Below are 23,480 nucleotides of genomic sequence, written 5' to 3'. Positions count from 1 at the left end.
AAACATTCCTCTTCTTCATTTCCTTCCCCTACCTCACTTGAGAGTGGTAGATACTCTCAGTATGACCCTGCTGAAAGATCACCGTTCAGAATCGAAACGTTGCCTGGAACGGCTTTAGCCATGTTTGGTGACCAGATTTGAATCCCAATCTTCTTCCTCCCGATCTCATTTCTTTCCCCATTCCTTTCAGCCTTATACAATGACCATATTGGGGATCTCATAGACCCACTTACTCCGGCCAGTTGGGTCTCGTGTGCGGTATTCACATATATATATATATATATATATATATAAATCCCGCTACCGATGTGGCGACCTTTCACTTCGCATCCTTTTGACTACCACCACTTATGGTAGGTTTAGAAACAAAAACGCTGTGAATGTTCACTTATATATAGTTATAGAATAAAGTGATCGTAACAGAATTTGCCAGAAATCGTGTTTTAAGGGTATTCATATTTTTGCAAGGTACATACATTTTAGAGTCTTTTGGACACCCTCTCATATTGCTGCCCTTTTGGTAACCGCATATATCTTACGAATATCACAGTACATTACGTTTTTAATAAGGCGTCCGTTCATTACGAACATTTAACGACTTCCATATATTCCCGTATGCCATACGTTTATATTACAATGCTTTCAGAATCCTTTTAATTTGGTCTTGATTTGGCAACGGTGTATATCCTATGTATATAACGATACGCTGTCATTTAAAAGACGAGTCCATACAAACAAACGTTAATTTGACGACGTAATACATTAATTTAATTTGCTTGTCTAGGATGATGCTCGCTTCCTGAACAGTCGCGAGTTAGAATCCTACCCACGACTGCAGGTTTTATCCTATTATCCACTACACAAACACTTAGCTTAGTGTTGAAATAGTCGAAAATTGAATGCGTTCGTGTATAACTTTACGTGCTTTCTTTTTTTTTTAAATGTCATAATTTTCCGCTTAGTGCCGCTTATACTTCACTACAAATTTAATTTTAAAAGAATAGCATTCCGAAAATTCAAAATGGTGGACGATTTTATGATACATTTTATGTTAGAAATAAGAGAAAATAACGTTATTATCTCTTTTCACGTCTGTCAAAATTAACTATCGATTTTGGCTTGTATTTTAACGAACTGCTTTGGATCTAGCGTTATGTTTGTCACCAATAAGTAGTATTCTGACTTAGTAGCTGCCTTTCTACGATGGACGACAATGGTTTATTTCTTAAAAGAAAGATAATCATTCTCGGATTTCAAAAAACCTATCACTATTTAAAAATCTCCTACTACCGTCATTATAAGCGGCAGATGATGGTTGCTTATTCAGTGATAGAGGACTTAGCCAGCCGACGAAACCACCCAGTCAAGACTGGGTGGGAACAAATGGTATTAGCCAAATGAATTGAATTCACTGACAGTAAAACCGTAAGGTTGGTAGAAAAGTAATTATTTTTCTATGCTTAGAAACAACAGCGAAATTTTGCCAAATTTCATAGTTAGCGGCGGTTATCTCAAGTCAGGTCTCCATCGACAAAGTGTTTTCAAAACATCCGACAAAAATAAAAACATTGGGACAGGGCCACTTTTCGAAATAATTGCATAAAGCCGGGCAAGGCCGGGTCATCAGCTTTATATCTATCTACATGCATAATATATTAAGATGTTTGGTTTGGCTTTTTATACAAATCTACAGTTTTATTCCGATGTTGATGAAATTTTGCATACTTGACGATAAGAATAAAATAAAAATTACTACCTCCATCCGAATTCTAAAAATTGTGTGTAAAACCCGGCTAATCTAATATAAATATGTTTCAAAATTTTATTTTAAAATCTGGGAACCCTTTTAAAATTAGTCTCGCGATAAAGGCAAGATAATCTCTCTGTATATCTAAACAACACAAAATCCTCATTAGTAAACTAATTATTTTCTCAACTTGTTTGGCGAACAATAAACTTATCACCGTAAATAAACAAGTTATTATTTAGATGCGTTGGATAAAATTATCACGGAATGGTCATATTATTATTAATTTGATTGATCCCTCTTATATTTATTGGAATCTGTTTCTCCGAAGCTAACAACAACTGACACTAGCGCCCTATCAAATGTTTGTTGGGCGATTGCAATTTTTTCTGATTTTAGATAAAACAATTTTGTTCACTGACATTAGTAATTAACACGAATATTATGTACCCATTTTATGACTCTATTCTACTATTCTAACAAGAAAAAGAGTTGAGTTAGTTTAATGGAAATTTCATAAATAATTGATTAAGTAAATGGACCATCGTCCATATTACATCTACTGTCAATAATCAAATGTTTTGTTTTCATTTAGTACATAATTTTTGTTTTAATTTTCGGCAATTAATCATATTATGATGGTCCGATTCTCTGAAAGGAACCCGCTTGCACAGCGCGGGTGTAAACTGTGCAACCTAAAGTTTAAGTTTAGACTTACGGATTTCAATACTTTTGTTTGTGTGAAAGCACTATGAAATAATACATGATTTTACTTCAATGACAAGCCATAGATTATTAAAATAAATGTAATGATTACATAATATAAGTACTACAATAATATCCTGTTATTATCATATAACGTCATTCGATGTGAATTATGCTGACAAATAATAATATCTTTTGCATTTATTTTGAAAAAGAAGTTATCCATCTGTTATAAAGTTGGCCATCTTCCTAATATATTTATATCTGTCGCATGATTATTAGCTTTTCTTTAATTTTTTTGTGGTCTCGTGCTCAAAAAATTGATTTATTTATTTATTATGTGTAATAACACTTTTTTATAATAATGTATAAAAATCACTGAGGATACGTGTTCTAAGAATAGCTGGAATGCTTATAATAATTTTTCTATCATCATAAATAACATGAATCTTCGTAGACTCTACCGGCTACTCAGATGTCAACTTGCCACTTAAACAATATTGCATTATTATATCTATCTTTTACGTATCATATTTTATCTTATATGTACTTCTTTTACACAGTTATTATTCTATTATGTACTTTACACTTGTCATACTACTATGCACAACTTACCTATAATAACGTATCTAAATTTGTAAAAGACTTTTTTGTGTGACATTTAAAAAAAAACAACATAAGATGAAATAAATGGTCTGTCTATGAAAAAATATTAATGTCACGTGATATTTTAAGATATAATAAACGAATAATCCTGCCATAAGCTAGTTGTAATTTCAACAAGTCCTGGGGCAAGTGACTTGCTAATTCATCAGTTATGCTAATCCTGAAAATCCTCGAAGGGTGTCGTTGTAAGGATATGCCATAGTATCACCATACCATAGGAAAGAGTAAAGACTGTACATGGGTCTTAAAGAGGGCCAAGATGCATGAAGGAGGAAAAACAGAGGCCGGCAAATCATTCCACAATTACTAAATTAATGTATTGATCAGTAGATATTTACACCATGCAATTTGCATACGTAAAATATTTCTCATGTATAACAATAAACACATTAGGGAATACAGGTAGGTATACGAACCAAGTTTTAAGGTTATTTAGAGTAATTAAATATATATATATATATATTGTTTTTGCAATATTATTCAATAGAATAAGCTACTTACGGTAAAAAAAACTTCCAAGTGTAACCGCAGCCTTACAATAATTGCTTATAATAATTTGTAATCCTTTGTGCTATGCATAAACCTTACCTTATAAACATTAAGTTAATTCAAAAGAAAATTAATAACCTCTCCGTTTGCTGTCTTATTTTAATTTTTGTTTGTTGTATTTTTTATCTAATATAGTTTTATTTTTATTATTACTAACTTTATTTTGTTTTAAAACTTTCTGTGATGTTAAAATTGTACTACCTACATGTAAAACCCCTCAGGGCGTTAAATAAGTAAAAAAAAATAAATTAAAAAGAATTTCACGATTAACCATGGTTTACCGAGATTAACCAAGGTCAAACATGGGGCAGGACCACAATGATATAGCCCAGGAGACACGCTTGTACACCCACTTCCAGTTATATTATTTTGTTCTTCTACTTTTTACGTCTATCAGTACATTTTTTAATTGAATACCACACAAGAGTCTCAATCGCTCCCGTCTGGAGTCAGTGAGACTATGGCCTATCCCCAATTGGGGAATGTTGTGAGACTGAAGGTAGGTGAGGGGAATGAGACGAGGAAGAGGAAGGTGGGGAAGTACCAAGATATTCAGTTCTGGTCACCAAACACGGCTAAAGCCATTCCAAGCTAGCTTAATATTCTGAATAGTGGTGTTACACCAGGGCGATACTGAGAGTATCTTGCATTATGGAACGTGCCGCAAGTATACTATATATTATATTTAATTAAATTGTGAAATAACACCAAATAATCAAATAAAATTTATTTGCACATGCCGGAATTTGAGCCCGCGTCCTTCGGATTGCTTGTCGAGAGCCTTACCCCTCGACCACGGAGGCCTTCGAAGTAATAATGAAAAAATCTGGTCATGAAAAAAAAACATTCCTAGACCTTTTACCATTATTTGTCCAAACTTGGAGTTTTTTCTACAAAATTGGCCCGTCTAAATTGAGCTATATAAAGTAAATGCTGCTTCGATCAGCAAAATTATATTATGAGATTCATCTGTCGTCTTGATCGGTGAATTCAAAAGGATAACAATCAAATAACTTTTTTTTTACAAATCGTTTATTAAAAAGTTGACTTGGTTAAATATACACACGAGGTAGGTAACAAAAACAATATAAAAAGGACACTCGTGGTGAATTAGTTGACCTATGAATAAATACAAATACAATTAATGTAACACTTTTCGTGTTACGTTAAGTCAATAAAGTAGCACTCAATAAAGTAACACTTTTAATAAAATCTTCTATTAAAAATAATTATAGTAGGTAAGTGTACAGAACAATTTAAAAAAACATATTAAAAACCCTCGTGCAATTTGTGGTCGGTTTGGTCATTCGATTTACGGTGCTACATCTATAAATTGGCGAACAAGGAGGGGGCTGCCATCTAAGACATAACGTTAGTAGGTGTGCGTTATTTCATGTTTACTCCACCGCCAACTTATACTTAAAGCACTGTTATTAAAATTATTCGTCAATATATTAATATGGAAACATATAAACTGCTTACTGCGATTTAAAGCCAATGAATCCACCTAAATTTCCCCGTTTATCCTATATTTTCAGGTTCTATAAGTACTAAGTAGTACTACTAAGATGTTTTGCAAACACGCCATATTTGTATGCAAAAAAATTCTGGAGTGTTTAAAACAAATTTAAAAATTAAATAAACATACCAAGTACTGCTTATTTAAACAAACATCTGACACCTTGATTAAGAATAGGTAGATAAAACAATTAAAAAAATAGATTTAATAAAAAAACTCTTCACTCGTAAAGAATAAAAAGATGACGTATGAAAACATCTAACATGTGACACTTTTAATAAAACTTCGCCAAAATATAATTATTACGACAGGAAATTATCAACAGAGGTTCTAAGAAAATATAAATTTCGTAGGATCTTAAAACTACATTACAAATTCAAGAAAGTGACATGAACAACATTGACATATTTTTTTTCGGCAAAGGCAATATAATTTCGGATATTTTATAACGGTTAGGATAGTTAGGCCTCAATTAGCACTGTAGCACTTGAAAATAAGCACCCTTGCAAATATTATTAGTAAGGTTCGAGTAGGGGTCATAAAGACTGACAGCAAGCAAGAGAGGGCTTTATTGCTCTCCGAACTTCAAATGGACAATGAGGTAGTTAGTATAACTTGTCGGTGAATGCGTTCAAACACAACACTCAAATAAAATTTTACAAGGTAACATTACTTTAAAAAATCCTAGTAGATAAATTATTTTATTTCAGAGATCGTACTTTATTTGTGCACATGTGAGGGAATAATATAATGTTTTATGCTATGTAATTTTCAAAACAGAAATTCCGGGAAAGTATATCTTATGACTAAATAAATTGGTATAGGAAATGTCGCATTCTGGAAGCAAAAAGGTCCATTAAAAATAAATAGGTAGACATCTAAAACATTTAAAAAATGTATATGTACATATCACTCATAATGATTAAGATGTTGACTTATGAATACATGTGACACTTTTATTATAACAAAAATATTAATATTATAATAGGCAAGTACATATCAAAAACAACTCAAATAACTCATAACTCGTGACGGCAAAGAGTCGTTTCAGACTTAGCTATAAGTATAGTGGGATGACCTATTTTAGTAGCCATTTTAGTGATCTTCTCATTGGGAATATATGGCGAGTGATATACTGAAATAGGCCATCTACTATATTTATAACTAAGTCTGAAACGCTTACACATTTACAAACATGAACGCGCGCCGAACCACGAATTATGGGAAAGGAACGCAGCAACCACAAGCATAGTTTTTTTCCATAATTCGTGGCTCGCTCACCGTAATTCCCACCAGTTTGAACGCACCCTGATGAACACAAATCGTTTACTAAAAATAAATTAACATCCCTGAATAAGCATACAAATTACTGCCTTTTTAAACAAACATCTTGTAAGTTGATTAAAAATAGGTAGGTATCAAAAACCTTTAAAACATATAAGTAAAAAAAACTTATCACTCATATTGAATGAGAAATGATCTATAAAAAACATGTAACACTTTTAAAAAAATATATTTTGCAAGTAATGTCAAAAATAAATAAAAAAATCTTATTACTCGAATCATGACGAATACAAATCGCTTATTAAAAATAAAGCATGTAATTAAATTAGGTTCATCCCTAAATATGTGTGCTTACTAATTACTTAGTAGGTATCTAAAATAATTAAAATGAAATACTTATCACTCACCCTTAATTCACAGTGAATAAGATGGCATACAAAAACATGTACTTATTACGTTTAAAAGCCAATTAAAAAAATGATAGTATATACCTATTTACGTAGGTATCTGAAACAATTAATATTTAAAAAAACGTACGTGCCACACGAATTTTAATGAACACTTCATTTTTTGGAATATGCGTTTTGTATGAACACTTTTATCTTTAACCATTCTTTATTAGACAATAGGTCTGGATACTGCTCCTTCAAGGTTTCACACTCGTGTTTTTTTGGTGGAATACGTTCTTGGATGTGTGTTCTAAAAAATTGCAAAACAGTTTTCTTTTGTTCAGGAGTCCACGGCACTAAATTACGTTTTTTTATATGTTTTCTCGCGACTGTCTGATTAGGATTTAAAATTTTTTTATGTGGTTGTGATGCATTTGATGTGGTCGGTTCTGGTTCACCGTCAGCTTCGTATTCAATAACTTCTTCAATATCTACATTTTCGCCGACGACCTCATCATCTAAATTAAGATTGATCTCATCAAGACTTTTACCCTTGTAGGCATCTGCCTTGCCATCTTCCATCAGGATGAGCAATTTTGAGATCTTAGCTGTCTGAAAAATGTCATCGGGCAATCGGTAAGACTTCCTGTGGATTCCACTAGTATGGCCCATAAAGTTAGCGAGCTGTTCAATGTCATTATCGCTCATATTGAAAATTTGCGTTAAAGTTGCCAGATGTTTTCTCAGCCTGATTGAGGAAATTGCCTTTGGGTTCTTAGCCCCACAGAGTTTGGCATGTTTCTCAATTACTTTGTAACCACAAATCGTAGTATTACAATTCGGTTTGGCAAATAGAAACAGATTGTTTTCCTCAACATATTTATATCTTAGCACGTTCAAAATAATAATGTCATTTTGAACATCAGACGAAAATAAAACAGGAACTCCTCTTCCTCTTTTCCCACGGATCACGACGCGTTTGAAGGTTTTGATCAGAATTTTCTCAGTTACAGAAGTAACTCTGTCAAACTCTTCGTATTTGTTCTGACAACTTTCGGCACTCATATAAGTATCCAAGAGCAGACGTTGCAGTTCTCCTGGACGACGTCGGTTTAACAGCAGAACTCGACAATATATTGTTTCCAACAAATCTATATACGCCATAACATCATATTCGATTTCAAACAATTTAACAGTTGCTTTTTTGGCGGTTTTGCAAAGATGGTCTTTCAGTAACTTAAGGTCACTCGCAAGAGGAACTATGGTTATTTTATTCCACTTCCTCAAATTCAGATCATCTGCTGCCTGAGAAGAGACGTCAAACTTCCAATTAGCTTCAATGATTTGAATCAAAGTTTTCAGATCAGCTTCAATGTTAGCAGTCTCAATTCCTCTTTGCAATTTTAATGTTTGCATAATTGCTAAATTGCAACATTGCTTTATAGACGTGCTAATATTCATTGCAAAAGTCGGGCTCAAGTATTTTTCTTCCTTTTCATCGTATTTTGAACAGTTTTTTGTGGCATTCACTATCACATCATAACACTGGGGTTTTAATGCATGGGACAAATCTGTTATGCTCGGTTCGATTTTTTTAATTTCGAGAAGTAGTTTTCCGAGTTCTCTCATTTTCCGAGAAACCACGTTAATGAAGTGTTTTTCACGGTGAATTTTTAAATACTGCGAGCCAAAAGCGCAAATCAAGCTGTCTTTTTTAGAAATGAGAGATATCCGATCTGCTCTCATACGAGGAAAAACCAATTCTTTTAGTTTGGGATCAATTTTTAAATTTCTTATTAAAAGATTTTGAGCCTCGGCCTGGGTAAACTTATCGTCACTATTGTCGCATACTTTTCGATGTTTCCACAGTTGTTTCCTCGAATAGAATCCCAAGCATTTGGGGCACGGCAAATAATCAATAGATGAGGAATGCTGTTTTTTTTTCATGGGTTTCGTGCATTCTTGGGAATTTTGTACAAAATTTCCCTTTTTACGCAATCCGGTAAGTAGAACTTTTCTTTCCTTGCTATGTTTTTGTGTTGATAGGATTTTTTGAACTTCACATTCTATCTCGTGGTTTCTGAAAACATGCCTTGAAAAATTATTTACATTCTTTTCACAATAAAAACAGAAGTCTGGCAGTCGAATTCTTTTTTTCGTTATTTCTTTATCATTTTTCTTCTTTGATTTGGTCAATACGTCGACGTTTTGTGGGAACGATGTACATGGAGCAGTGTCCGAAGAAATGTTTTCAATATTATTATAATTAATTGGCGAGCTAGCTCTTGTCTCACACATCCCGCTGTCTGGAACCTTTGAAATGTGTGTAGATTTTGGTATAAAATCATTAACGCTGTTGTCAATAGTCGTATCCCCATCATCACCGCCAGAAGTGAACTCCTGTAAATAAGAATTTACATTTTAGACAATTCAGTCAAATAGTTCAATTGTATTTGACCATAAAAAAAGATTGGAAATAAGTATTATAAATGAATGCACATACCTCAGAGTATCTGGTTTCTTCGTCAGAGGGCTGGTATGACTCCGAAGAATCTTGGTATGGCTAAAATAGAAAACAGCGATAAGTATTTACACATTTACAGAAAATAACATATTATCGTATCTTGGTTTACATCAAACCATAAAAAAATATTAACATTTATTATTTGGTAGTAAGTGTGGTTTGTAAGTATATTTACCTCATTTACTAAAGAGTGTTCTTCAGTTGTGAAGCTTCCATCTTCGTAATTATTTGCAGTTTCTGGTTCTAAAATTAAAACAGAAAAGTTAATGGCCCCATCGAGAGTAAATAACATAAATATTTTTGAATGTAGTTGTAACTTGGTGGTAAATCATTATATTAAATAATATTACTTTGTTAACCACTTTTTAATCATTATTGCCAATCGATTTCAGAAACATCGTTCCTTCTTCAGGGCAAAGTAAAAATATAAATTACAAATTCCAAAATAAAAAATTCCAATATCCTAGATACCACCCGTGTAAATACCATCCGTTCACCTATTATTATTTTTTTTCAAAATGTCAAAATATAAGATGCATGTTTACTTTGCCCTGAAGAAGGAACGGTGTTTCTGAAACCGGTTGGTGACCCAAATTTTTTTTTTCTTAAATTAGCATTTTTTACAGTATTAGTGCGACTTTTGCTTTTATATTTCCAACATATATTCTCCATACACTCCTTACTTCGTTCATTCGCTCTACATGTCCTAACCATCTGAGCGTATCTATAATTAATCTTACTCATTACGCTTACGCCTTGATTGTCAAATAATATATAATTTTCATGAATTTGTAAGTTGTTTTTTCACTACTTCAATGTAGGTACTGTTTTGTTTCTATAATGTAAATAAAGTAGAAATTTGTTTGGTAATTATTTTGTTAGAGATGTTTGGAATTATACGTGTGTAAATTAAATGATATATTACAACGAATCTTCCAATCACTGAATTGAAAGGTGCTTTCAATCTATTATGTAAGTACAGGTAGGTACCTACATCTAATTATTTGTTTTAATTTTTAAAAAAAAACTAGAACCTAAATCCTACGAAAGAAGCTGGACAAGGCTAATTTTTAAAGAGTTTGGAGTGCTATCATTAGAAGAAAAAATATTTGGGAGATCTTCTTTACAAAATTTCCCAATAAATCAAAAAAAATAAAAATGCCGTGAAATATATTTATAAGCAAGTACTTACGTCTTTTTTGAACGAGTTCCATAATTTTTTCAATTCTTTTGCTCCGCTTCATTGTTTCGGCAGTAATAAACACTTTATTGTAGAAGTACACTCAAAATACACTCTTCGCACAGAAGTCAACACTTGGTAAACGATCGAACACAACTAAATTTAAAGAAGCAAAACATTCGAGGCATGCAGCAAAACCCTTAGAGTAATAAAAACCCTTAGAATAATAATAATGAGCGGCCGCGACTCTAACGGTATAGGTTTTGGAAATACGTCCATTTCTGCACAGAATCGAGGGTTTTTTTCAGGTATTTTGGGGCTCCAGACCGGACGTGGCTGCCAAATTTAACTTTGGGGTTTAGATTTTTATGGGGTCAGCAGTTGTGTACCATTAAAATATCTGCAGGCCCTGTACAGTTAGCCCAGATTCTGAGAGGCTCCCGTTGAAGGAGACTAGATTTTCCTTTCGATCCCTTTTAGACGTAATCAGACATGATAGGGGCTTTGAAACATTAAATCCGATGAGGTTATTCTTACCCCATCAGTAAACACACTCGCCGTTGGAGTTTGTGTTCCCTTCGGGGGCTTGTCAAACAAAAATCTACCATGAACTGTTTTGTCATCCGCGTAGTAATGAATTGGTGAACATGGCAAAAGATCAATGATTTGCAACTAAACAAAGTAGTAAAGGGGTGTTATGCTGTAAAAATATAATTGTATATTACAAAGAAATTAAAACCAACCAGCTATGATTAAAGGAGGGGGGGGGGGTAAATTAACGGTACTCATGGTGAGGCACTCTTCACTCGATGATTTTCTAAGTAAATCGGTTTTTACCGAAAATATTAATAAAACACCAAAACATCATGCAAATAAGAATACTCTAGGGGTAAATAAAATCATATAAATAAGTCGCCTTCGTGTGGCGTAACTGAAGTTTTATAAGTACTTGAACCCCGAAACAGCTGTCACACTAATAAATACAAAAATATTTGCAAAACTCAGTTAGGTATCTGTTCTTTCCGGAATGCGACAATTCCTTTTCCAAATAGTTTTTGTCATAAGAATTATATTTATTGGTCATTTCTTTTTTAAAAGTAGCATAAAAACATATATTATTTCACAAATAATTTCATAGCCTTATATTGTAAAGTACAGTAATATTTTTGGCCTGGTATATTTTTAAACACGGTGTCTTACAACTATATTATGAAATTCTAAATTAATGTTGCATTGTAAATTTTATGTTTAGGACTTATTTTTAAGTGTTAGGTAATAAGCTTAACTACCTACTGAAACCCTTATCTATTGTCTATCTCAAGTAGGGAAAGAAATAAATCTCCAACATTATATGGCAGCTTAAAATGAGAAGTGTCCCACCCGCTATATCACCGTCCGAACCATAATAAAATTAAATTTGCATTTTCCGAAAAAAATATTTACATTGCTCACGTCATGTTCAATATCTTCTATATTATTATTTCTGTTTTACTCTGTACCCACTTATATTGTACCTACTTTTAATTTTCAACTTATTATTTTTTTATTTGTTTGTTATTTAAATTTATTTAGGAAACTTATAGTCGTACAGTGAAATATAACAATAAACATGAATATGTTATAGACCAATTAAATTCCATGAAATGTTAAAGAAGTACATAATATTATAAATAGATACAGTTTTTGTATGGTTATAGGTACTAATTGAAAATAATAAAAAAAACTACGGAATTAATAGTATAATTTTCCCAAAAGTAAAAGTATTTTTAGCTATTAATTATTAATTTAGTGAGTTGCAATTTATTTGATTTTAAGTTGAAAATCTCGTAAGGTATTATAATTTTCACAGATACGTCCTATTAAAAAGTTTTGCGTGTATTTGGATTTACAGTGAGGTATTCTAAATAAATCGTTCGATCTGGTGTTTTGTTTGGGGCAACGAAATGCAATCTTTTATCAAACAGATATGATGAATCAACATGACAGTTCACGATTTTGTAAAAGAATAAAGCATCATAGATTTTTCTGCGTTTATATAAAGCGATAGGGTCAAACCGATGATCACTAAAGCGATACGATAGGTGTTTTATAAATTTGTTTTGGATATTTTCGATTCCAAATGACTGCGGCGAACTCAAGATGTGACCTTACATATGACATATATAACACAATTCACTATCCAAACTACTGGAAAAAACTATGAAAAAAAGATTGCTCGCATACCTTGATAAACACAAACTGATCTCAAACAGCCAATTCGGGTTTCAAGCGAAAATGGGAACAGAAGACGCCTTATCGGAACTAACTACTTACATAGTCAAAAACTTATGATGGCGGGTCAAAGGTGGTAGGGGCTTTTTTAGACCTAGCAAAAGCTTTCGACACCATCTCACATAAATTACTACAACAAAAACTCAAAAATATCGGCATAACCGGTCCACCACTAAATGGTTCATCAACTACATTGAAAATAGACAACAAATAGTAAAAATCAATAAACACGAAAGTGACAAGGTAGGTAACAGGTATGGAGTACCGCAAAGCAGCGTCTTGGGACTTTTTCTCATCTACATAAATAGTCTAACTGAGATAAACCTTGGAAAAATAGAGTACAAAGTAATCAGTTACGCAGATGACACTGTAATTTTATTCAAAGCACAATCATGGGAAAATGTCTACAAAAACACAGAAGCAGGGATGACTGAAATAAATAAATGGCTAATGAATAATCTTCTTACACTCAACATTTCTAAAACAAAATACTTGACTTTTAGTAAAACAAAAGCTGGTCAGCCAGATAGTCGCCCACAATTCCATCTTCACCCCTGCACCAATACTTCTACAAATAACACACGCTGTACTTGTGACAAAATAGATTATGCGGATAATATCAAATATCTCGGCTTAACTGTTGACCATAATCTAAAATGGGATTTCCAAATTAACCCAATAACAAAAAAATCCGGAAACTATCATACATCTTCAAAACAAAAACAATACAAAAAAACGCAATATTTTATGTCATTAAATCAGCTAAAAAATATATACTTTGCACTTTGTCAAAGTATTCTAATGTATGGTATTTCAGTATGGGGAGTAGCAGCAGACACTCATCTCAAATCCCTTAAAATTAATCATAAATCAATAATTCGAATTATGTTTAGAAAGCCTTATAAACATCCGACAGAACAGCTAATGATTGAAAATAACTTATTTGACATAAATAAACTGTTCATAAAGAAGATCATCTACAAAAACTGCATAAAAAAATTACCGAATCACATAACTCACTAGCAAAACACGAGAGCAATTACACACAAACAATTACAAGTACCGTATATCAAATCGAATTTCGCTAAAAGACATGAATCTTACCTGGCTCCTCACATATTCAACATGTTCCTAACCCAAACTAAAACTTACGTCTTACCAAATAATTTGAATTGGGTGTTCAAAAGATTTGTAAACTGGTTGATGGTAAAACAAAGAACAGATATTAGAAATATTCTAAACATCTAATGCATTTTACAAACCATACTGCACACAAATTCTAAGAAAATTACAAAATTTTACAATTAATTATAATTCGAAATACTCATTTCATATTTTTATACATAATTTTTCAACACATATAGTACTACACTTATTTTTCTATTTTTATATTACTCATTTTTTTACTCCAATTTTTTCTTATTATTTTTTATTTTACTATTTTTTACTAAACGTTTGGTTTATATATAAATTGTTAATTACCAGCCTCAGAACAGACTATGTCTAGTGAGGAGGGTAATGAAAAAAAAACATCTGTACAGAACCAACCTTAAATAAACGCCCGGGTTGCCGGCACTGAAACTGATAATTAGGGTGTGTGCTACGGGGAAAGGCTTTGCTATGCTTATAATAAAGACCATTTCTTTATAAGCTTTTTCTAAAATATTTTCAATATGATCCTTAAATAACTAATTTTAGAATGTAGTATTAATCCAAGAGATCTGATTGTTTCTACCCGTTGAAGGGGTACAAGGTTCAATTTGTAAGTATAATTAATTGGATGTTTTTTACGTGAAAAGGTAATAACATTACATTTGTTTATGTTTGGAAATAGTTGATTGTTTTCGCAATATTGTTCAATTTTGTAAATGTCTTCTTGTAACTGGTTGCAGTCATCTACGGAGTCAATGCATTTATATAATTTCATGTCATCTACGTAAAATAAGAAACAAGAATGACTAATATTACGTTCCATGTCATTTATATGTAAATTAAACAAGTGTTATGTTCTAAATTATATACACTTAATATTGTGATTCTGAAAAAGTATCCTTGTAAACGTGTATTCATGTAAAAGCCTTCAAGGCGTCAATTAATAAGTAAATAAATAAATATAAAACTATTTTGTAAAGGGTAGTTATTTAAGTACAGTGGAACCTCTCATAACGAGACTAATTCGTTCCAGAATTTTACTCGTTATGTGAAACACTCGTTGCGAAATAATTTTTCCCATATAAAACAATTTAAAATACAACAAGGCGTTCCATGCCGAAAAAATAATCAATTTTTATATTTTTAACATTTATTCAAATAAAATTACATACTAATAAATTGTTAATGAGCCTTACCCTTAGGAGTACAACCTGGAATGCGATTTTGATTTACAAAAACAATAAAAAGATCGAAAAAACTAGTTTATTACTTGTGACTTTATGACAAATAATTGCAGTACAACCCTAATATGCTATTTCTATTTATGAATTAATAATAAGAATTTTGTTTTCCGCCGACTTGTCAATGTAACGGTTTTGTTTATTTTTGTTTGTATGATCATTGTGTATTTTACTTTAAATCTGAGATACTTGCAAGTATAGCCAGGAGCATTCAGAAAGGTGATTGCATTGTGAAGACAGTTGTTAGGTACAGGCGTACCTATTGTTTAGTATTATTGGAGACGCCATGTGAGACTTTGTAGAGAAATTGAAATTAGATTTTTTTTAAATTAGATTTTAATAAAATGAATAAAAAGAAGATGATACCATGAAATTAAAATGCTGTAATTTAAGTCAGAATGTCATTACTAATAATAACATATAAAAATAATGGACTGGAGTTCCTTATGGTTGTTTGTTTAATGTTCACCAGTTAATTGTTTTCTTATTTGTATATTTTTCTGCAATGTTATAAAGGGAAAGGAAGGTCTGGGAAGAAAAGGGTATGAGGAGTGTGTGGTAAACTAGGGATCACAGTGGACAGTAGTGATGGTTGGTATGAACCCAACCCACCCATTGCGGTGCAAGGCGATGAGCCGGGAGAATCCGGCAGGAGAGGTCACCCCAAATGTCCCCGAACGCTGTTGCTGGGTCCGCTTCGGTCACGAACCGGCACAACAGTTGCCCAACTAGTTGATGGGGCAGGCAGCACACCCTCAGTCGTCAGTCTGAGGGTCAGGCCCCGGCATTACCGTGCGGCCCTGACCGCGGTAACCGGTTGTAAACGGTCATCGCACCCACCACCAAGACCTGGGCAAACATTACCCCATGAAAACGGACACACCTGCTAAGTCACGAAACGTAGCCAACCACTTGGTGTGGCCTATGTCAGGGATGTTGGTCATTAAATGGTTTCCAGGGAAGTGCTATCCATACCCACATTCTAAATTTCTATTTGTGCTTTTTAACTTCTATTTAGAACGAGTTGCTTTCATTGTATCGACAGTAATCAATACTGTATGTAGACAAGACACTAAAATGATTGGTCGCCAAATAAACTCTAAAACGTACAGACGTCAATACTCGGTATTAAATTGAAAATAGATACATTTGAAATAGTAAGACATTCGAGACCACTGGCAAAACATGTGCTGCAACGTCGCAAATAACCAGCCACCGCGAGTTGAAACGAACCGGCAACATTGTACCCTTCACGGTCACCACTTCAGGCTAAACGTGAAATGCAGAATACGTCGTTTCGGGTCGCCACTAACGGCTAGGAATAAAACGCAGAATACGTCGAACACGGTCGCCATTTTAGTCTAGTTATGAAATGTCGTCACTTCAGGCTAGATATGAAATGCAGAATACGTCGTACCCGGTCGCCACTAAAGGCTTGTTGTGAAATTAATAATTCGTCATACCCAGTCGCCACTAAAGGCCAGGAATGAAATGCGGAATACGTGGCTGTGTATATCACCTAGCGCCAAGCTGCCTCGCGACAGACTCCGGAACTTAAATATTCGAAAACTTGCACTCCCAGCCCAATTTGGCGACCAGGACTAATTTCGCTGAGATGCTTGTAACGACATCTATTATTGAACTGTGTAAAAATTTTGAGAAAACAAAGTGGCGACCGTATATCGGTCGCCAAATGTCGGTGGTCGCCACTTTAAATGCATATTTGCCCATGCTGGTCGCCAAATAGGCGGTGTGATATATATATATATATATATATATATATATATATATTTTTTTTTTTTTTTTTTTTTTATTATTTTAATATAGATCATAGTTACATTAATACATACATATTTTGCAATATATCATATTTAGGTACATAGTTAGTCATGTATACCTTATCAGAAAAGAGGAGCTCTTGTGCCTGATAAGGGAGCCACGATTCTTACTTATATTTATTTATTTATATTGTAATCTGCTTAAAATTTTACACGGAGAAATCTTGCAAAACAAAATCGTCAAATTATTCGTTTTCATGTTAAAAACGGGACTGCAGGCCTTCAACAAATTAATTGACAGAGTTTGTAACAAAATATCAGTCAGACGCAAAATGTTTTATTAGGACGGCGGAACACGTGTTCATTCAAATATTGATACTGATATTGATATACTGATATTGTCGCATTCCGTAATGATATTAATTAGGAAAATAACACGTGTTCTCGATGGTTCCATGATAAATCAACAAATCGACAATTCAACACACCTTTAAAAAGTGATATAAAGTCATTAGAAACGATGAAAAAAAAATTAAACCTAATCTAACCTACTTAACACAGTTAGTAGTATCATTTAATAGTTAATAGTTTTGTTTCATCACTTTTCATGACTTTATGTAACCTTTTAAAGATGTGATGAATTATCATTTTGATGATTTATCCGGTCACCGTTCTCGATATATTCTGAATGACTAATATTTTATAAGGAAAGTGGCATGCACTTTTTTAACAGGATCATTTTTCTCCGTGCATGCTTCGAAATATCATGTAAATATTTACGCCTTTTTTTAGTACATTTACATAAATTATAAACTAAGCTCTACATTTATAATGAAGTGTGTTAGCTATTTCTTATTAATTTATTATTGGTGTAATTACTGATAACAGCAGGTAATTTCGAAACACACGGTAATGTAACCACACTAACTCGGTGTAATGGTCGATTATGGCTAAAAACATAATGTGTAATAATTGTTATTCCTCAAACTTTCAAACGCTGTATCTTTATCTTTACAAAACTATCTTCAATTAACATGTGGATCGCAACCGTTTATATTTTAAAAGTAAGAAAAACGTTAAATTGAAGGTAGTGAATAACGGGTGCGATCCCCAGGTAATTAATATTAAAAAAATGATGAGGTATAGTATATCTACCGTATTTTCTTTTATGCGAGTATGAAAAGGTTCCTCCAGTGAAGATACACGTCATTTCAATGTTGAAAGTATTACCTGCAATTAAAAGAAAGTAATATATTAGCTTTAAAAAAAATCAAAATTCAAAAAATATTTACTGTACAAAAATACAGAGTACAAAGGGTATAGCTTATAGGTTACATCCTATTTCTTCCAGCTAACCCAACAAATACACACTATATTACATAAACCAACAATTACATGTTAACAAATGTATGAAAATAAAAAATAAAAAACAGAGGTATTTAATTTATGTAAGGTATTCATTTAAGGTGTAGTGACATTTGTTGTAGAAATGTTTTTAGTGATGATTTAAATTTAAGTATGTCGGTTATTTGTTTGATGCTACGTGGAAGGTTGTTATTTGTTATATACTGACGATGCACTACGTCGTGTAATATTTTGATTCGAGCCGCTATCAATAACAACCTTTACGTAGATGGCGATAAGGTTTAAATTCCCGCTTAACACCATCCACCTGTTTTGATTTATGCAAGAAAAACACATGGCCACAAAGTGCCTTTTATTTTATTTCGTGGATGTTTAGGCACAAATATTTAAATGTTTTTGATCATTTTATAAATAACTCAATTTGCCACATTATACAATAAAACTATAACCGAAAATGGGTTCGTAAGTAGGAGATTTTTAACTTTAAAGCAGTTTTCATAGACCTTATACATTATTTTTTTCTGGACCTATAAGAAGGCTTATCTAAAAATTCCCGGTGATCAGAGTTTGTAATTTTTCGTAGGCACCTCTTTTGGATGATAAAAACATCTTTGGCGTTTACTGAGTTTCCCAAAAAAACTATTCCGTATTTTATCATTGAGTTTACGTATACATACTATCAATAAAAACAGTAAAAACTTGGTATTATCAACAACGGTTTAGGAACTTTAATTTTTCGGCAAGAGCTTGGCACAGAGCCATTCACGCTACGGTTTTTTTGCTACAACGTACATGCTGATGTGCTGACGTTTAACACTTTAGGGCGGCTTGCACCATAAGTTAAATTTGATTTAAATATAATTTTAAACACATTATTTGATTTAAGTCGACTTGGCGTCTTGCACCACAAAATTTAAGTCGTTAAATGCGTTTAAAGAACTGTCAAAGTTAAATACCCAAAATGGGCTGTTTAACCGAGTTAAACGCGTTTAGCCCGACTCATAAAGCAGTACTGTCAAAAATTGTTTAGGTTATCCCTTAGATTTTTGATTATGGTTAAAATCTATATCATTTTAATTTGTATTCACAATGAACATTTGGGATTTGTATTCTGACGATGATGAAGAAATTATAGAGTTTATAAGTAGACCGTTTATAGTCAGAGAAGTAAACACAAGAACAAATTTATTTGAAACACTCAGTGCCAAGAAGTTTCAAAGAAGATTTCGTCTCTGTAAAAAAACGACATCATAGTGCAAGAAATTAAACCTCAGTTAAAATTCAACACCAATAAAAACATCAGCGAGGTGCTCGTAACTTGAAGCTAACACTCCTTATCGAGGAGTACTTTGCAAGGTTGTAAACTTCTAATCATACCTACAGCATTCTTATAATACTTTAAAACAATATAATATGTAAAAGAAATAAAAAACAAAATTACTCGGATAATTGTTTTATTTTTAATTCCAACAACAGAAGCTCTTTTTGTCTTATTTCATCATTATGTCTATTTGCTTTAACTTTTTCTTCAAAATAAATGAACACACTATTAAACCACACACACAATCACAAAATATTTTGACACTTCAAGTAAAATGAAACATCGTAGCTGTTTTATTTACGCGTTAATGGCGGTAACCACGCGGTAACTGTTTTACCGACGCTTTAAACACGTTTAACTAAAATTGCCACCGAACTGCGTGGTGCAGGACGCAACTAAACGCATTTAAGTTAAATGTATTTAGGGTCTTAAATACGTTTAGTTAAATACAATTTAAGATAAAATTTGCGATAGTTGGTGCAAGTCGCCCTTAGTGTAAACACGACGCTAGCGTTTTTAACGTCGATTTTAGTGCAGACGGAGAGTCACAGCACAAACGTAAATAATTAAAAAATATTAACCGATAGATGCTAAGTTCAGATATAGAGCTTTTAGTAGGAATAGACAAATAGATGGGCAAAATTAATGGAATTCGCACTAAAATAAAGACGAAATCGATCGCGCTACAACACTCATTATGTGAATGAGACTTTAAATTGTCTCTCGCCTCTCACGGAAAATAAATTTAAACAATTTAAGTGATTTTCAATTAATATATGCACGGAGAAAAATGACAATTGCTAATGTATTAAGAATCTCTTCAAATTATTGGTAATTCGGTTAAAACCAGGATTGCAGGCGGTTTTCTGATAAACTTTTACTCAATTCATAATATGTCGGAACACGTGTTCATGCGCCTGAATTTGCTTTGAAAATATTGATAATATATTCGTATTTTTTAAAAGTTTATCAGGACACCTATTCATTCATTCATTCATTCGTTAAGGGATTACCAATAATTTGAAGAGAATCTTAATAAATTAGCAATACACAATTTTCTCCGTGTGGTTGAAAATTGGAAACAGTCAGGGTACAGAAAGTTCAGGGTTCGATTATCGGTCGCTTCTAAAATTTATTTTTAATTTTCTTGTGTTTTATACGTTTTTAATTCACTTTGTTAGAAGTTAATGAAGATTGTATCACTTAGTCAAATTTCAACTTTCATTCACGGGTTCTATGAAAGTCCTATTCAAATTATTTTAATATATAATTATAGGGCAATTACTTGACAGAAATTAAAAAATAACAGAACTTGAAAAGAACTTTCACAGAACTTGACAATTAAGTTTGAAATTTGACGAATTGTTCAAATTCTCTGAAACAACCCGTCCTTAGTAATTTATTACTAAAGAATAAGTAGCAACAATAGGGACAGTTTGAGAAAGTGTGCATTAGCACATGTCAGGTCAAACAGAAATAGTATCTACTTTCACCAGTCGCCGCCATTGAAGCATGGGCGTGCGCTGGGAAATGGATGCATTCTCGGCGCACGCCACTGACACCGGACGTTCATTTTGTAAACTTTTACACCTTACACTACTACACTGTCAACCCAACCAGAGATGTGCTTTATTTCAAATAAATTCATTTCAAATGGAAATGCAAAATGGGTATTTTCCATTTTTCATTTTAAATGCTTTTCTAAAAACCATTTTGCATTTTGCATTTTTAATGCTTTTCTCAATGCATTTTCCATTTAAATGCTTTTCTCAATGCATTTTCCATTTAAAATGCTTTTTTGCAACATTCTTCCTACTTTCTCCACACATCTTTTTTTCATAAGCCCCAAATATCAGTCGTTCCTCAACCTCGCTATGAGAGATAATTTACATTTGTCAAGTTGCTCCCTGGTAGGAGCCCTGGCAATTGAGTGATACCATTACAAAAAATACTGATTCAAATACTGTACATGGAGCCATGACGCTGTAATATTAAATGTTAGATAGCAGTTTCTATGTTTATACGTTGGCAACATTAGTCCCGCGCAATTTTTTTGTGGTTTCATAATCTGTAGTGGTGTTTTTGGATTTACCATCATGTAATATATTTGTTCTACATTGATGTCCATTATTAAAAACAAAATTGTTTAAAAATTCTATAATTATTTTAATTGTTTCACCATGTTGCATTTTCAATGCATTTTGAAAATAGGTATTTTGCATTTGAAATGCTTTTCTAAAACCCATTTTGCATTTTGCATTTTCAAATGGAAAAGTTTTTACCCATTTCCATTATGCATTTCAAATGGTTTTGGGTACCCATTTTGCACATCTCTGAACCGAACACTAAATTCTAAATACGTAATCGTAAAAAGTCGAAAAGTCTGATGAAATAAATGTACAAAAATGGTGGGAAAAAAATTATTATAAGCAATAATTAGTCTCGGCGGCATTTATTTTTACTTCGGGGATATTTTCAATTTTTGTTTATTTCAGGCGACTAATTATTGCTTATAATAATTTGTTATCCTTTGTGCTATGCATAAAAAACCTTGTCTTATAAACATTAGTTTATCATTAAAAAATAAAAATGGTGGGCGCTGAAAGGAAGATTACTAAAGATGGTTTGAAAGGGAGAAATGTAAATACGAATGATAGAAGGAGCGCGGTAATATTTTAAAAAAAGACGATAATAATCAATAGGCGTAAGCGACTGTTGGTGTGAACACAATATTTTAATAACACGACCGATTAAAATAGAACATAAATCTGACGACATCTGATTTAATATGTAGCATTTAAAGAAACACCGTGAATTTTTTCGTACCTACAGCATGAATACCAGAACCGGGTGTGTTTTTTTATAATTTTCGGATCATACTTTGCGATTTAGAGGTCTAAGGGTCTTTTCCGAGGGAATTTCATAGGATTACTCGGCATCTTAAAAAAGATTATCTTCAAAAATATGTCGGTAGAAATTGGCAACACTAAGATAAGGTAAACGAGTGTCCTTATACCGTGCGGTAAGTGAGTGCGCATTTTACCCAGGACACCTTTATACATATAAAACAATTGTGATTTCATAAATATATGGTTTATTTATGAATTCGGAATGAAATGAGTGGATACGATTTTATAATCACGATGACTAGACCAACGCATATCATTGTTATTGTCAAGCGTTAGGTAACGCAACAGCTGTGAAACGTCATTGAAAAAACAAAATAAACACCATATCCAAACCGGTTTAAACCGAAAATAAATTTAAAATATTTCTAAATATTTTTTTTCAAATAGATTATTTAACTTCCTATTGCCATCACTCTTTCTCTTATAAATAAGCCACGAGAGTAAGAGAAACAGCTATACTTTTTCAGCGGGAAAATTTTCAAGAGCGCTCGATGTTGTTGTCTTTTTCTCACTCGAATCAATGTGGTTGTGTGAGCGAGAAGGTGCACGTACGGCTTGCGAATGGCAGATTTGTTTTCACGCGTGTTCAAATTTAGAATGGGTCAAATTAATTACGAAACCATGTTCAATAAAAAAATCTACGATTTCGTTAGTGAATTTACTTCATTTTGTACAATTGAGTGAATTGATATTATGCTGGAAGGGTTTTGTAGTTTGAGAAGTACAAGCAAAATTAATTAGAAAACCGTGCTCAAATGCTAAGTCTATGTTCTGCTTTGATATTATCAGTAAGTTTATTGAATACAAAAGCAGAAATTAGTGACATGACAGTTTGGTAATTTTAACGATGACACAGTAATTGTCAACAATATTATTATAA

General features: G+C 32.6%; 1 protein-coding gene across 2 annotated transcripts in view; it reads right to left on the bottom strand.

Moving 5' to 3' along the window:
* Nucleotides 1-23,480, bottom strand: part of atos (atos homolog atossa) — a 140,416-nt gene that overhangs the window by 61,599 nt on the left and 55,337 nt on the right. The window contains exon 2 of one of the 2 annotated variants that reach the window (XM_089647737.1): nt 18,161-18,235. The exons of the other annotated variant lie outside the window; for it this stretch is intronic. The gene's annotated coding sequence lies outside the window, so the exon portion shown is untranslated. The remainder of the gene's footprint in view (nt 1-18,160; nt 18,236-23,480) is intronic. 2 annotated transcript variants of the gene reach the window in all.

The sequence above is a fragment of the Hesperophylax consimilis genome, chromosome 27 (assembly GCF_061612785.1).
Source record: "Hesperophylax consimilis isolate HC1 chromosome 27, BYU_Hcon_1.0, whole genome shotgun sequence".
Classification (NCBI taxonomy): domain Eukaryota; kingdom Metazoa; phylum Arthropoda; class Insecta; order Trichoptera; family Limnephilidae; genus Hesperophylax; species Hesperophylax consimilis.
This window is presented reverse-complemented; position numbering and strand designations above follow the sequence as displayed.